Genomic DNA, 12,054 nt, shown 5'->3' with positions numbered 1-12,054 from the left:
TTTTTAAAATATACTTTAAAACTATGTAAAATTTTGCACTGTAAGTAGCACAGCTTTTCAAATTTTAATCCAGTGAAGTCATCCTTTTCCTATACTGTAGCTTTGCACAAACATGCACTGACTTCATTTGAAATGGTTAAGAGATTTTATCAGTACAACAGTGCATTAGATTATGCTCGCATCTTGCCTTTCCTGGAAGATGTGTGTATTTTTTAATTCAAATTATAGGAATAAATCTTGCAAGAGACAAGTCAAAAGTTCAAAGTGTATTGTATTATCAGAGTTACATGTATGTCGCCACATACAACCCTGAGGTTCTTTTCCTGCGGACTTACTCTGCAACTCTATAGAAAAATAACTATAACAGTATCAATGAAAGATCAAGTAGAGCGTAGGAGACAACAAACTGCAAAGATAAATAAATAGCAGTAAGTAATGAGAGCATGAAATAACTAGATAAAGAGTCCTTAAAGTGACATAATTGGTTGTGGAAACATCTCAATAGATGTGTAGTTATCCCCTTTTCTTCAAGAGCCTGATGGCTGAGACAAAGTAACTATTCTTGTACCTAGTGGTACGAGTTCTGAAGCTCTGCTACCTTCTACCTGATGATAGCAGCAAGAAGAGAGCATGGCCTGGATGGTGAGGATCTTTGATTCTGCTTTCCTATGACAGCATTTCATGCAGATGTGCTCAATGATTAGGAGGGCTTTACCTGTGATGTACTGGTCTGAATCCACTACCTCTTGTAGGAATTTCCATTCAAAGTCATTGGTGTTTCCATACCAGGCCATGATGAAGTTTGTAAAAGTTTTCTCTAAACTCCTAAGGAAGTAGAGGCACTGTCATGCTTGTACTGTCCAAGTCTATGTGCTTGTACTGTGAATTCTGTCATCGCCTGGCAAATTTACAGATTGAACTGTTAATGAGGATTATCTGTTGGGAAGCGACTGTACTGGATACAATGTTTGTTTTACATTCCCCTTTATTTTGTTCATTAAAATAAGAAGTCAGTAATAATTGAGTAGAATGTGAAATTGACACTCCTCCCAATTCCATACATCTCCAGCAAGGTGAACTAGATTAAAATCACCTCCATAAGTTCAGATATACATCCGTCTAAATCACTTGTTGAAGTATAGGAAATTCAATTTGATGATATAAATTCAAATGGTCACTGAATGTTTGAAACAAAAAATAAGAATGCTAGTGCAAATGTATGTCTGGTATCTTGGTGGAAAGCAATTTGCCAGCTTTGCTATGGTTGTGACTTTATTTAAAACAAAGCAAGTGAGAAAGATGGGTGTGGTTTCCTTGTTTTCTTTCCTGTTCGTGTGACCTATTAGAACAGTTTTTTTTAATTTTAGTAGAATTTATAAAGTCTTGATGTGCCTAAAAGCTTCCACATCTCTGTAGGGAAGAACACAGTTACAGAACACAGTTACAGATCTAATTATCTTGATACCATGAGTAAATAGGGTGGTAATAATGATTACAGTGAAAACGTATTTAAAGCCTTTCAGATTAAGCGTGATTTACTTCCGTTCCACGACAGCACTACCATCAACCACCACAATCTCTCCCCCCCCCCCCCCCCCCCCGACTGCATCATAGTTGGAAATGTTTATTCTGGAGCAGAAGTATTGTTCCAGTAGCAGCATGAGAAAGTAGGATACCAGCACTTAGGCTGTTCGTTGAGTTAGCTTGCCTGCAATATTTTGCTCTCCTATTTACATTGCTTCCAAACATCAGTAGATTGACACAAAATTACTAACACTAGAGATTCTGCAGATGCAGAAAATCCAGAGCAACACACACTCAAAATATTGGAGGAACTCAGCAGGTCAGGCAGCTTCTTATGGAAATGAGTAAGCAGTCAACCTTTTGTGCCAAGACACTTCTTTGGGATTTGCAGTAATTAATTCATTACATTTCTCTGCTTAATATCCAGCTGGCTGGATGTGGTGTTGCTGGTAAAATATTTGAATGTCATTGTATTGAACCGTATTATTTGCAATTAAAAAGTCTGTAAATGACTGGCCTCTTGTGTTACAATGAGAACACATTCAAATTAGTAGGATTCAAATAAAAACCTTGCACTGATGTCACACTATCTAACCACATGAATAATAGCCTTCAGTTGGAAACTGATACCAATCACAAAGTTTTCCTTGGGTTCCTAAACTCAAGTATTTGTGGCTATTATGTGCAGCACGAGAATCTGAGTGGTAGGCACTGGTAGTTAAAATTACCGCATGCTTCTCAGACTAATTAAATATCAACTGCCACTCATCTATTTCTAAATTTATTGGTCTCAATCCAGTGGATCATTGTTCATTTAGAACTCCCACTTGTGATGTGCTTGTTAATATAAATAACTGTTGTAAATATAAATAACTTAACCTTTTTGATATTCGAACAATTGAAGCCAATTTGTATGGCCTTTGAGCACTGTCCAATCCCTAAAGTTTCTCAACCATTTTAATCTGTTCTTTCATTTTTTTTTTGCTCTTTGCACTGTTTTCTGTGGTCTTGAGAATATTTATAGCTTTATATTCATAGCAAAAACAGCATCATTCTCAGACATAAGACAATAAGATATAGGAGCAGAATTAGGCCATTTGGTCCGTCAAGTCTGCTTTGCCATTTTATCATGGCTGACCCATTTTCCCTCTCAGCCCCAATCTCCTGCCTTCTCCCCATATCCCTTCATGCCCTGACTAATCAAGAATCTATCAACCTCTACCTTAAATATACCCATTGACTTGGCCTCCACAGCCACTTCTGGCAACAAATTCCACAGATTCACCGCTCTATGGTTAAAAAAAATTCTTCCTCGCTCTGTTCTAAAAGGATCCCCTCTATTCTGAGGCTGTATCCTCTGGTCTTCGACTCCTCCACTACAGGAAATATTTTCTCCACATCCACCCTATCAAGGTCCTTCAACATTTAACAAGTTTCAATGAGATCACCCCTCATTCTTCTGAATTCCAGTGAGTACAGACCCAGAGCCATCAAACGTTCCTCATATGACAAGCCTTTCAATCCTGGAATAATTTTCATTAACTTCCTTTGAACCTTCTCCAATGTCAGCACATCCTATATAAGATAGGGGGCCCAAAACTGCTCTCAGTACTCTGTGAGGCCTCACTGGTGCTTTATAAAACCTCAACTTGCATCTTTGCTTTTATATTCTAGTTCTCTCGAAGTAATGAATGCTAACATTGCACTTGCCTTCCTCACCACCGACTTGACCTGTAAATTAACCTTTAAGGACTCCCAAGTCCCTTTGCACCTCAGATTTTTGAAATTTATCTCCATTTAGAAAATAGTCTGCTTTCATTTCTTCTTCCAAAGCGTATGACCATACGCTTCCAAACATTGTATTCCATCTGCCTCTTCTTTATCCATTTTCCTAATCTAAGTCCTTCTCTACCTTTTCTGCTTCCTCAAAACTACCTGCCCCTCCACCTATCATCATATCATCTGCAAACTTTGCTATAAAGCCATCAATTCTGTCATCCAAATCATTGACATATAACATAAAAAGAAGCAGTCCCAACACAAACCCCTGTGGAACACCACTTTTCACCAGCAGCCAACCAGAAAAAGCTCCTTATATTCCCACTCTTTGCCTTTTAGCCAATGCTCTATTCATGTTAGTATCTTTCGTTTAATACCATGGGCTCGTAACTTGTTAAGCAGGCTCATGTGTGGCACCTTGTCAAAGGCCTTCCGAAAATCCCAAGTACACAGCATCCACCAATTCTCCTTTGTCTTTCCCGCTTGTTATTCCTTCAAAGGATTCCAACAGGATTTGTCAGGCAAGATATTTCCTTAAGAAAACCATACTGATTATGGCCAATTTTATTATGTGCTTCCAAGTACCCTGAAACCACATCCTTAACAATTAACTCCAACATCTTCCCAACCTTGAGGTCAGACTAACTGGCCTAAAATTTCCTTTCTTCTACCTCCTTCCCTTGAAATGTGGAGTGACATTTGCAATGTTCCAGTCTTCTGGAACTATGCCAGAATCAATTGATTCTTGAAAGATCATTTCTAATGCCTCCAGAATCTCTTAAATCACCTCTTTCAGGATTCTGGGGTGTATATCATCTGATCTGGGTGACTTGTCAAGCTTCAGACCTTTCACAGTTTCCCAAGAACCTTCTTTTTCCCTAATAATGGCATCTTCTCACACTTTTGACCCCGACACTGTCAAACTTGTGGCGTATTGCTGGTGTCTTCCACAATGAAGACTGGTGGAAAATACTTACTTAGTTTGTCTGCCATTTCCTTGTCCCCATTACTACCTCTCCAGCATCGTTTTCCAGTGATCTGATATCTACTCACCTCTCTTTTACACTTTATGTACCTGAAGAAACTTTTGATTTCCTCTGTAATATTATTAACCAAATTGCTTTTGTATTCCATCTTCCCCTCGATGGCTTTTTTAGTTGCCTTCTGTTGGTTTTTAAAAGCTTCCCAATCCTCTAACTTCCCACTAATTTTTGCTCTATTATATGCCCTCTCTTTTTGGTTTTTATGTTGGCTTTGACTTCTCTTGTCAGCCACAATTGTGTCATCCTGCCTGAAGAATACTTCTTTGGGATGTATTCCGCACCTTTTGAATTGCCCCCAGAAACTCCAGCCATTGCTGCTCTTGTCATCATCCCACTAGTGTCCTATTCCAATCAATTTTGCTAGTTTCTCTCTCATGTTTCTGTAATTTTACTCCACTGTAATACTGATACATCTTGACTTTAACTTCTCCTCAAATTGCAGGGTGAATCCAATCAAATTATAATCACATCTCCTAAGGGTTCCTTTACCTTAAGCTCTCTAATCAATTCTGGTTCATTGCACAGCACCCAATCCAGAATGCCTGATCCCCTAGTGGGCTTAACAATGAGCTGCTCTAAAAAGTCATCTCATAGGCATTCTAGGGATTTCCCCCTCTCGGGATCCAGCATCAATCTGATTTTCCCCAATCTACCTGCATATTGAAATCCCCCATGACTATTCTAATATTGACCTTTTGACATGCATTTCTATCTCCCATTGTAATTTGTAGACCATACCTTTACTACTATTTGAGAATCTGTATACAACTCCCATCAGGGTCTTTTTATCCTTGTAGTCCTTAGCTCTACTCACAATTCTACACCATCTGATCCTATGCCATCCCTCATTATTTGAGTTCATTTATTACCAACATAGCCACGGCATCCCCTCTGCCTTCCTGCCTGCCCTTTCAATACAATGTATATCCTTCGACATGAAGCTCCCAGCTATAATCTTCTTTCAGCCACGATTCAGTGATGCCTACAACATCATACATGCCAATCTGTAACTGTGCTACAAGTTCATCTACCTTATTCTGTATACTGTGTGCATTCAAATATAACATCTTTCGTCTTGTGGATTTTTTTGTCTACATTTTTATATTGCAATTCATTCTGTTGACTGCAATTTTGCCCTATTATCTGTCTCTCCCTGCTAGCAGTCTCACTGCACACTACCTCTGTTTGTAAACCAACTGCCCATCCTCAGCCTTGTCACTCCGGTTTCCACCCCCTCAGCCATATTCGTTTAAACCCTCCCAAACTGCTCTAGCAAACCTGCTCACAAAGATATTGGTCCCCTTTGGGTTCATATGTAACCTGCCCCTTTTGTCAAGTTGTATCTTCCCTAGAAGATATGGCCTCCCTCACTAGTCCCCTTCTTGCATGGTCTTGCAGTTTTTGAGGACAGCCTGTTCTAGGCAGATTTACAGCTGTGCCATATTCTTTCCATTTTTTTGATTGACTTACTGTGACTGTACTCCAAGGGATATTCACTGACTTGGGCATTTTCTTGTAACCATCTCCTCCTGACTTGTGCTTTTCAATAACATTTTCATGGAGTAACTAGGAATGTTCTTTTGTCTTCATGATGTAGTTTTTGCCAGGATACTGACTTACCAGCAGTTGGACTTTCCACATACAGGTGTATTTTTACTACTATCAATGGAAACATCTTGACTGTTCACAGCTCTCCAAAAGCAGATCTCCCTTTAACTAATTATGTGATTTCTAAAACCAATTGGTGGTTCCAGTGGTAATTTGGTGTGTCATATTGAAGGGGGTGATTACTTATGCATCAATTATTGTTTTATACTTGTAATTAACTTGGATCACTTTGTAGAGATCTGTTTTCACTTTGACATGATAGTCTTGGTTTTGAACAGTGTCATAAAAGCAAATTAAATCCACTGTGATCCAATGTTGTAAAGCAATAAAACATGAAGACATCCAAGGGGGGGGTGAATACTTTTTATAGGCACTGTACATTGTCCACTTGCACCTGCTTTATTTTTATTCGTCCTTTCTATTGAATCCCATTTCCTGATTATGCACAGTTCAACTCCAAAAACTGCTGCGAAGTGCTGCCTTTTTTTTAATCAACCTCCTGCAGTGGATTTAAATGTAAATGTTCATTGTGCTCCTGCTCCCTGGGCAAGTCCAACTTGGCTACCAAAAGATGACATTGAGATTCTACAGCATGACTGACAGAGCTCCACATGAAAGTAGGGAAGCGCAAGTTCTCATGTATACTTGGTTAGTAAACCATTGAGTAACTTGTGTTAGTTCCTGTAGAGTAACCATAAGCTTGTTCATCAGTTGGAATCTGCTGGATTTTTGTCTTTACAGTTCTTGTAATGTTCTCTACTGACTTCGTTGGGGAATAATGACCAGTAATACATAACATCAGGTTTCCACCAAAATCTAGAGTTCCAGAGGAGGTAGAGTCATTAAATTAAAATTTCTGCTTTAATATGCAAGCTATCTAAGTTACAATAACAGACAACGTTGCCCAACTTTTTTCAGTGTCTATGCTAGAATTTAGTATTTCAATTTCTTTTACATATTGGACCTGGAAAGTGGGCAATCCACTCAATTCAGAGGACCTTGAACAAGGGCCTGTAAGGGAAAACAAGGTGCCACTATACAAGCTAATGAGTCATGGTGAAGGGTCTCGGCCCAAAACATCGACTGATTACTCTTTTTTTACTGCTATACATGCTGCCTGGCCAGCTGAGTTCCTCCAGCATTTTGTGTGTATTACTTTGATTTCCAGCATCTGCAGATTTTCTCTGTGGTTCTATTATTTGATGTTTTCAGACAAATATTTACTATCAGTTAGTACCTCCCCCACCTGCCACCCACCTCTCAGCATTGTATCCATTTGACCTTCTCCAGTTTAATCACTGCATAGCATTGAAGAACCCCTCTTAACCAAGGATTCCCACAGTACTATCAATTAGACTGGCATGTCAATTTACTGAGCTACTGTGGTATTGCAAGCTTTTCTTGTTTATTTTCTGTGTCAGTAACACTAGCAGCTATCATTTATACTAGCATCAGAAGTAATATCTTTTGTTATGCTGTTATCACAAGTTGTGGTTGAAATTTAGAGTCGTGGAAGAACTTAGTTGTCTGGCTAATTTGTACATAAGAAAAGACTTGAGTCTGCTGGAAGTGAAAGTTCCTCACAGGCCATGTGGGCAACTGAGTGTGGGATTGTTGACTCCAAGTTATGACAGGCATTTACGTTCCCATTGTTGATGCCTAGGCTGAAGATATGTTTGAACAGTGAGAATCATCCTCTTGCCTTGCCTTGCGGATTTCTCTGGAGAACTGGTCTCGAAGAAAACATCTAGTAGCTTCTATTGACTTGGAGAATGTTTTACTGAAAGAATAGTACAAAATAAACAATAGTTGATTAATACTTTCACTAACGCATTAGACTTGACAGAAATGCATTTCCATTCAGTGACACAAATTGTTATGCCTGGAGGTCTATAATGAATTTCCTAGTTTACATGGTTTTGATTTTGAACAAAACAGGTTGTTTGCTAGATCATTGCAGGGTTTCATTTTCTGTTTATTTATCAAAGTGCATCAAGTGAACTGAGTGCTTGGTGATGCCTTGCCTTGCTGTTCTGAATTTTACTATAAAATGTGCAGTTTCTTGTATTATTGTTTGAAATAGTTTTGGTATTGATCTTTCTGAAATTCTAATCTTCATTAGTTTGTGCCTCTGTGCCCAGCTTTGATTGGCAAAGATTGCATAATATAAAACTGCAGCAGAAAGAGTACTTTCTAAGTTTTGGATTAGTCGATCACTGAGTGTAATGTGTTGTGATCTCTTGTGAATTTTTATGGAAACTAGCTAATATACATAGAATTTCAAAACAGAATTAAAATTAAGGGACTATTTTTCATTGAAAACCTTTTTATTGCTTTTGTTTTACTTTAAGTCTTTCCCTTTTTAAGGCTCAGCAGGAAAACTGGTTCACTCCTCTTATCTAGTTAAAACTAACTTACAATAGGTTTTTGATTCTAAATTAATCAAGATAGAATTGTATCAAGCGAGTGGGAGTAGAACAGCCAGCGCCTCCATGAACAGTATAAAGAATCTATGGACTCTCACAGGTTCATTCATGAATCCAGCCACAGGAGACTTGCAGAACATAATTGTCTTTGCTCAGTGTCTGATTAGTCATCGAAAGGTACTTTAGAGCACTGGACTAGATAGAACAAGAGAAATAATTTGAAACTAACAAAAAAATCAAAAGCATTAAATGTTTGGGCTACATCATGTTGTGTAATCTCCCCTTTTAAGTTACCAAGGTACAAGAGCTGTGGAGTTGTTCCTTCATGTTATGGAACTTATCAGATAAAGAGGGAGGACTTTGGCTTTAGTCTTGAGGGGAGTTTTCAAAATCTCCAGGAAGATGTAGGAAGCTCTACGAAGGAGAATTGAAACAGAGGCCCAGACAGTAATTTTAAATTGAGTTAAAGTCAGGCTTGCATATGATATTTTGGGATAGCAACCAGGACAATGTAATTTCAAGTAATCCATCAAGCTGTAAAAACAATGGGACATTTGAATCTTATGGGAAACACTGGCAAAAGAAAAGCTTAAACTGGGCTGGATGGAAATGCTGGTATTGGTATCGTTAATGGGAATGAATGTGTACTGCATACTGGGTAGTGTTTAGCTGGAATCTGTTATTTTAGAACAGATGAAGAGGAATTTTTTTTTAGCCAAAGGGATGTGCAAATGTGGAATTCATTGTTACAGATGGCTGTGGTGGCCAAGTTATTGGGTATATTTGGGTATATTTAAAGTGGAAGTCGATAGGTAAGGTTATTGAGAGAAGGCAGGAGAATGGGGTTGGGCGGGGGGGGGGGGTCATCGACCATAATGAAATGGGCAGAGCAGACTTTATAGCTGAATGGCCCATGATTCAGGACATTTACAAGGACAGATGTGTAAAAAGTGCCCGTAGGATCATTGGGGACCCAAGCCATCCCAACCACAATCTATTCCAGCTGCTACCATCCAGGAAGCAGTAGCGCAGCATTAAAGCCAGGACCAATAGCTTCTTCCATCAGGCCATCAGACTGATGAACTCACACTGATTTGAGTGTTCTCTATTACACTGACTGCTCTATTTATTATAAATTACTATGATTGCACATTTAGATGGTTACATAACGTAAAGATTTTTGCTCCTTGTGTCTGTGAAGGGTGTAAGAAGCAAAGTCAATCCAATTCTGCTCCTTTGTCTTATGGTCTTAATCCATGATCAGAAAGAGTAACCTGTTTATTGATAGTTTTGGATTTGGCCTATCAATTTAACTATTATTAGTGAAATATAAGACACTTTCCTGTAACAAACTAGAGGTAGTGTATAATACTCTAATTATCTCATTAATTATTCCTCAAGACTGGATTGGCTGAAGTCATCAGTATATATCTGTCAGCAGTGTGAAGTCAAAGTAAAATTTCTGTTCTACATTTATCAAAGTCACCTTGGTCAAAGGCAGTAAGGTGTCTATACTAAATTATCTCTGCCCTCAGGCAGCTGTTACATAGTAGGGTCATCTTCCCAATATATCTAATCCTTTCTTGAATCTGTATGTATCATTATTCTTTTTGAGAGTGAGGGTATCATTGCTCTTGAGGTGGTGGTGATATTAAATCACTGCAATTCTTCTGGTGAAGGGAGTCCGTAGTATTGTTAGGTGGAAGATTCCAGGATTTGGGTCAGAGACAATAAATAAATACTAATATACTTTCAGATCAAGATAATATTTTGACTTTAAGAATCTGGTAGGGATCTTCTCCCTTTATTATCTTCACTGTACACTTGCTGTATATAGACTTTACCACAAATTTGGTTGTGACCAAATGCATTATTATTAACTCTATACTTGCAAGTTTCACTATTAATATTTATTTCAATTTTTTTTAATATTCATACATTAATCTGATTGTGATCCATTTTCAAATTCTGTAAAGTGTAAAAGTATCACAAATTGTGGTTTTGAATAATATGCCAGCCAGATCAGGTAAGTAAACATTTGATAAATGATCTGTAATTTGAGATGTTACATTTGGCTGTGAAAGATTTTGCTGGAGTCGGTGAGGATGAAAATACTCCTAATGGCATGAGGGTTAGAAACCAAAGGATGCAGATTTAAAGTACTTTGGAAAGAGTTGGACAAGAAAGGATCTTTTTATGTAGCAGGTGATTATAAGTTCATAAAACGTCAGAGCAAAATTAGGCCATTTGGTCCACGGACTCTGCTCCTCCAGTTGATCATGACTGATTTATTATCCCTTTCAACCCATTTCTCCTGCTTTCTCCCCGTAACCATTGATGCCCTGACAAATTAAGAACTTATCAACCTCCACCTTAAATGTACCTAATGACTTGTCTTGCACCACTGTCTGTGGCTTATGAATTCCACAGATTCACCACCATCTGTCTGAAGAAAATCTTCCAAATCTGTTGTATGCTCTTCTATTCTGAGGCTGTGCCCTCTGGTCCTAAACTCCCTAACTATAGGTGACATCCTCTCCACGTTTACTCTATCTAGGCCTTTTCAATATTCGATAGGTTTCAGTAAGATTCCACCCCCCCCCCCACCTTCATTCTTCTCAACTCCAGTGAGTACAGGCCCCAGAGCTATCTGAAATGCATTGCCTTGAAAGGGTTGTTTCAGCAAATAACTTTAGTAACTTTTAAGACAATATTGGATAGGTATTTTTGAGTCAGTACGTGGCGGCAGGGATTGGGACAAATTGGATAGCTCTTTGGAAAAAGTTGATGCCAGTGAGGTTGGCAAATGGTCTGCTATGGGTATCATTCTATTAATGTAGTCAATATAAAACAATATCATATTCCTAAATATCTCATTTGACTAATGCACTAAATATCCAGGCCACGTAGACAAGTGAAGTGCTAGGTTAACTCCATGTATGTGCCAATTAATATGATCATAGCTGAGTGGACATAAGTCTGCTATAGTTGACTAGGAAGAAAAATTACAAGCAAGTTTCTACTCCTTGTACCTATACAGTGATTTTCAATAGAAAGTGCACTTTTGTGGATGAGAATGGAATGGACTGATTTGAAACCTTACGATTTTTACAACATATTGATCATTTGGCCAATCACTTGAAAGATTTGTGTAGTATATAGTCCTGTCCCTCTGATATTTCCCTTTGGCCTTGCATGTATTCCCTTTTCCAAGATCTGTGAAGAGAGTTATGGAAAGTAGGAAAGTCATTTCCGCAAGCACAAATAAATTATTGGTAACTTTCCAATTAGATTAATCAAAATAGTTTTAAATTGATGTAATTATTGAAAAATTAGTGCAATAATTTATATTGTGGTATTGGTGAATCTGCATCATTTGGCTGACTCTTATTACTTGTTTATAAGTAATGTCACCTTTGTAGAGTGATGAGTGCTAAGTAAGCCTTTGTTTATAGAATAATTGTCCATTCACCAGAAATGTACTTATAAAATGTTGACTGCCCTTACAACTATAGTCATTTTGTATCTTCAGGGAGCCTTTGATTTTGCCCTTCATTTTAAGTTATTTTGGAATGTTGGTGAATATTTTCTAACCATTTAAATAAAAATAAAATTTGATGCAGAAGATGAGGTTATTAACGTCTATAGATTCATAGTGATGTTACCCAAGCAAG

The 12,054-nt window shown here is 38.0% G+C and overlaps 1 protein-coding gene across 6 annotated transcripts in view; it reads left to right on the top strand.

Moving 5' to 3' along the window:
* The window catches only part of LOC140185599 (uncharacterized), a 116,442-nt gene that overhangs the window by 65,969 nt on the left and 38,419 nt on the right, over positions 1–12,054 (top strand). The gene's annotated exons all lie outside the window — the stretch shown is intronic.

The sequence above is a fragment of the Mobula birostris genome, chromosome 21, assembly GCF_030028105.1.
Source record: "Mobula birostris isolate sMobBir1 chromosome 21, sMobBir1.hap1, whole genome shotgun sequence".
Classification (NCBI taxonomy): Eukaryota; Metazoa; Chordata; class Chondrichthyes; order Myliobatiformes; family Myliobatidae; genus Mobula; species Mobula birostris.
The sequence above is the reverse complement of the archived record's forward strand: the minus strand, read 5'-3'. Positions and strand labels throughout refer to the sequence as shown.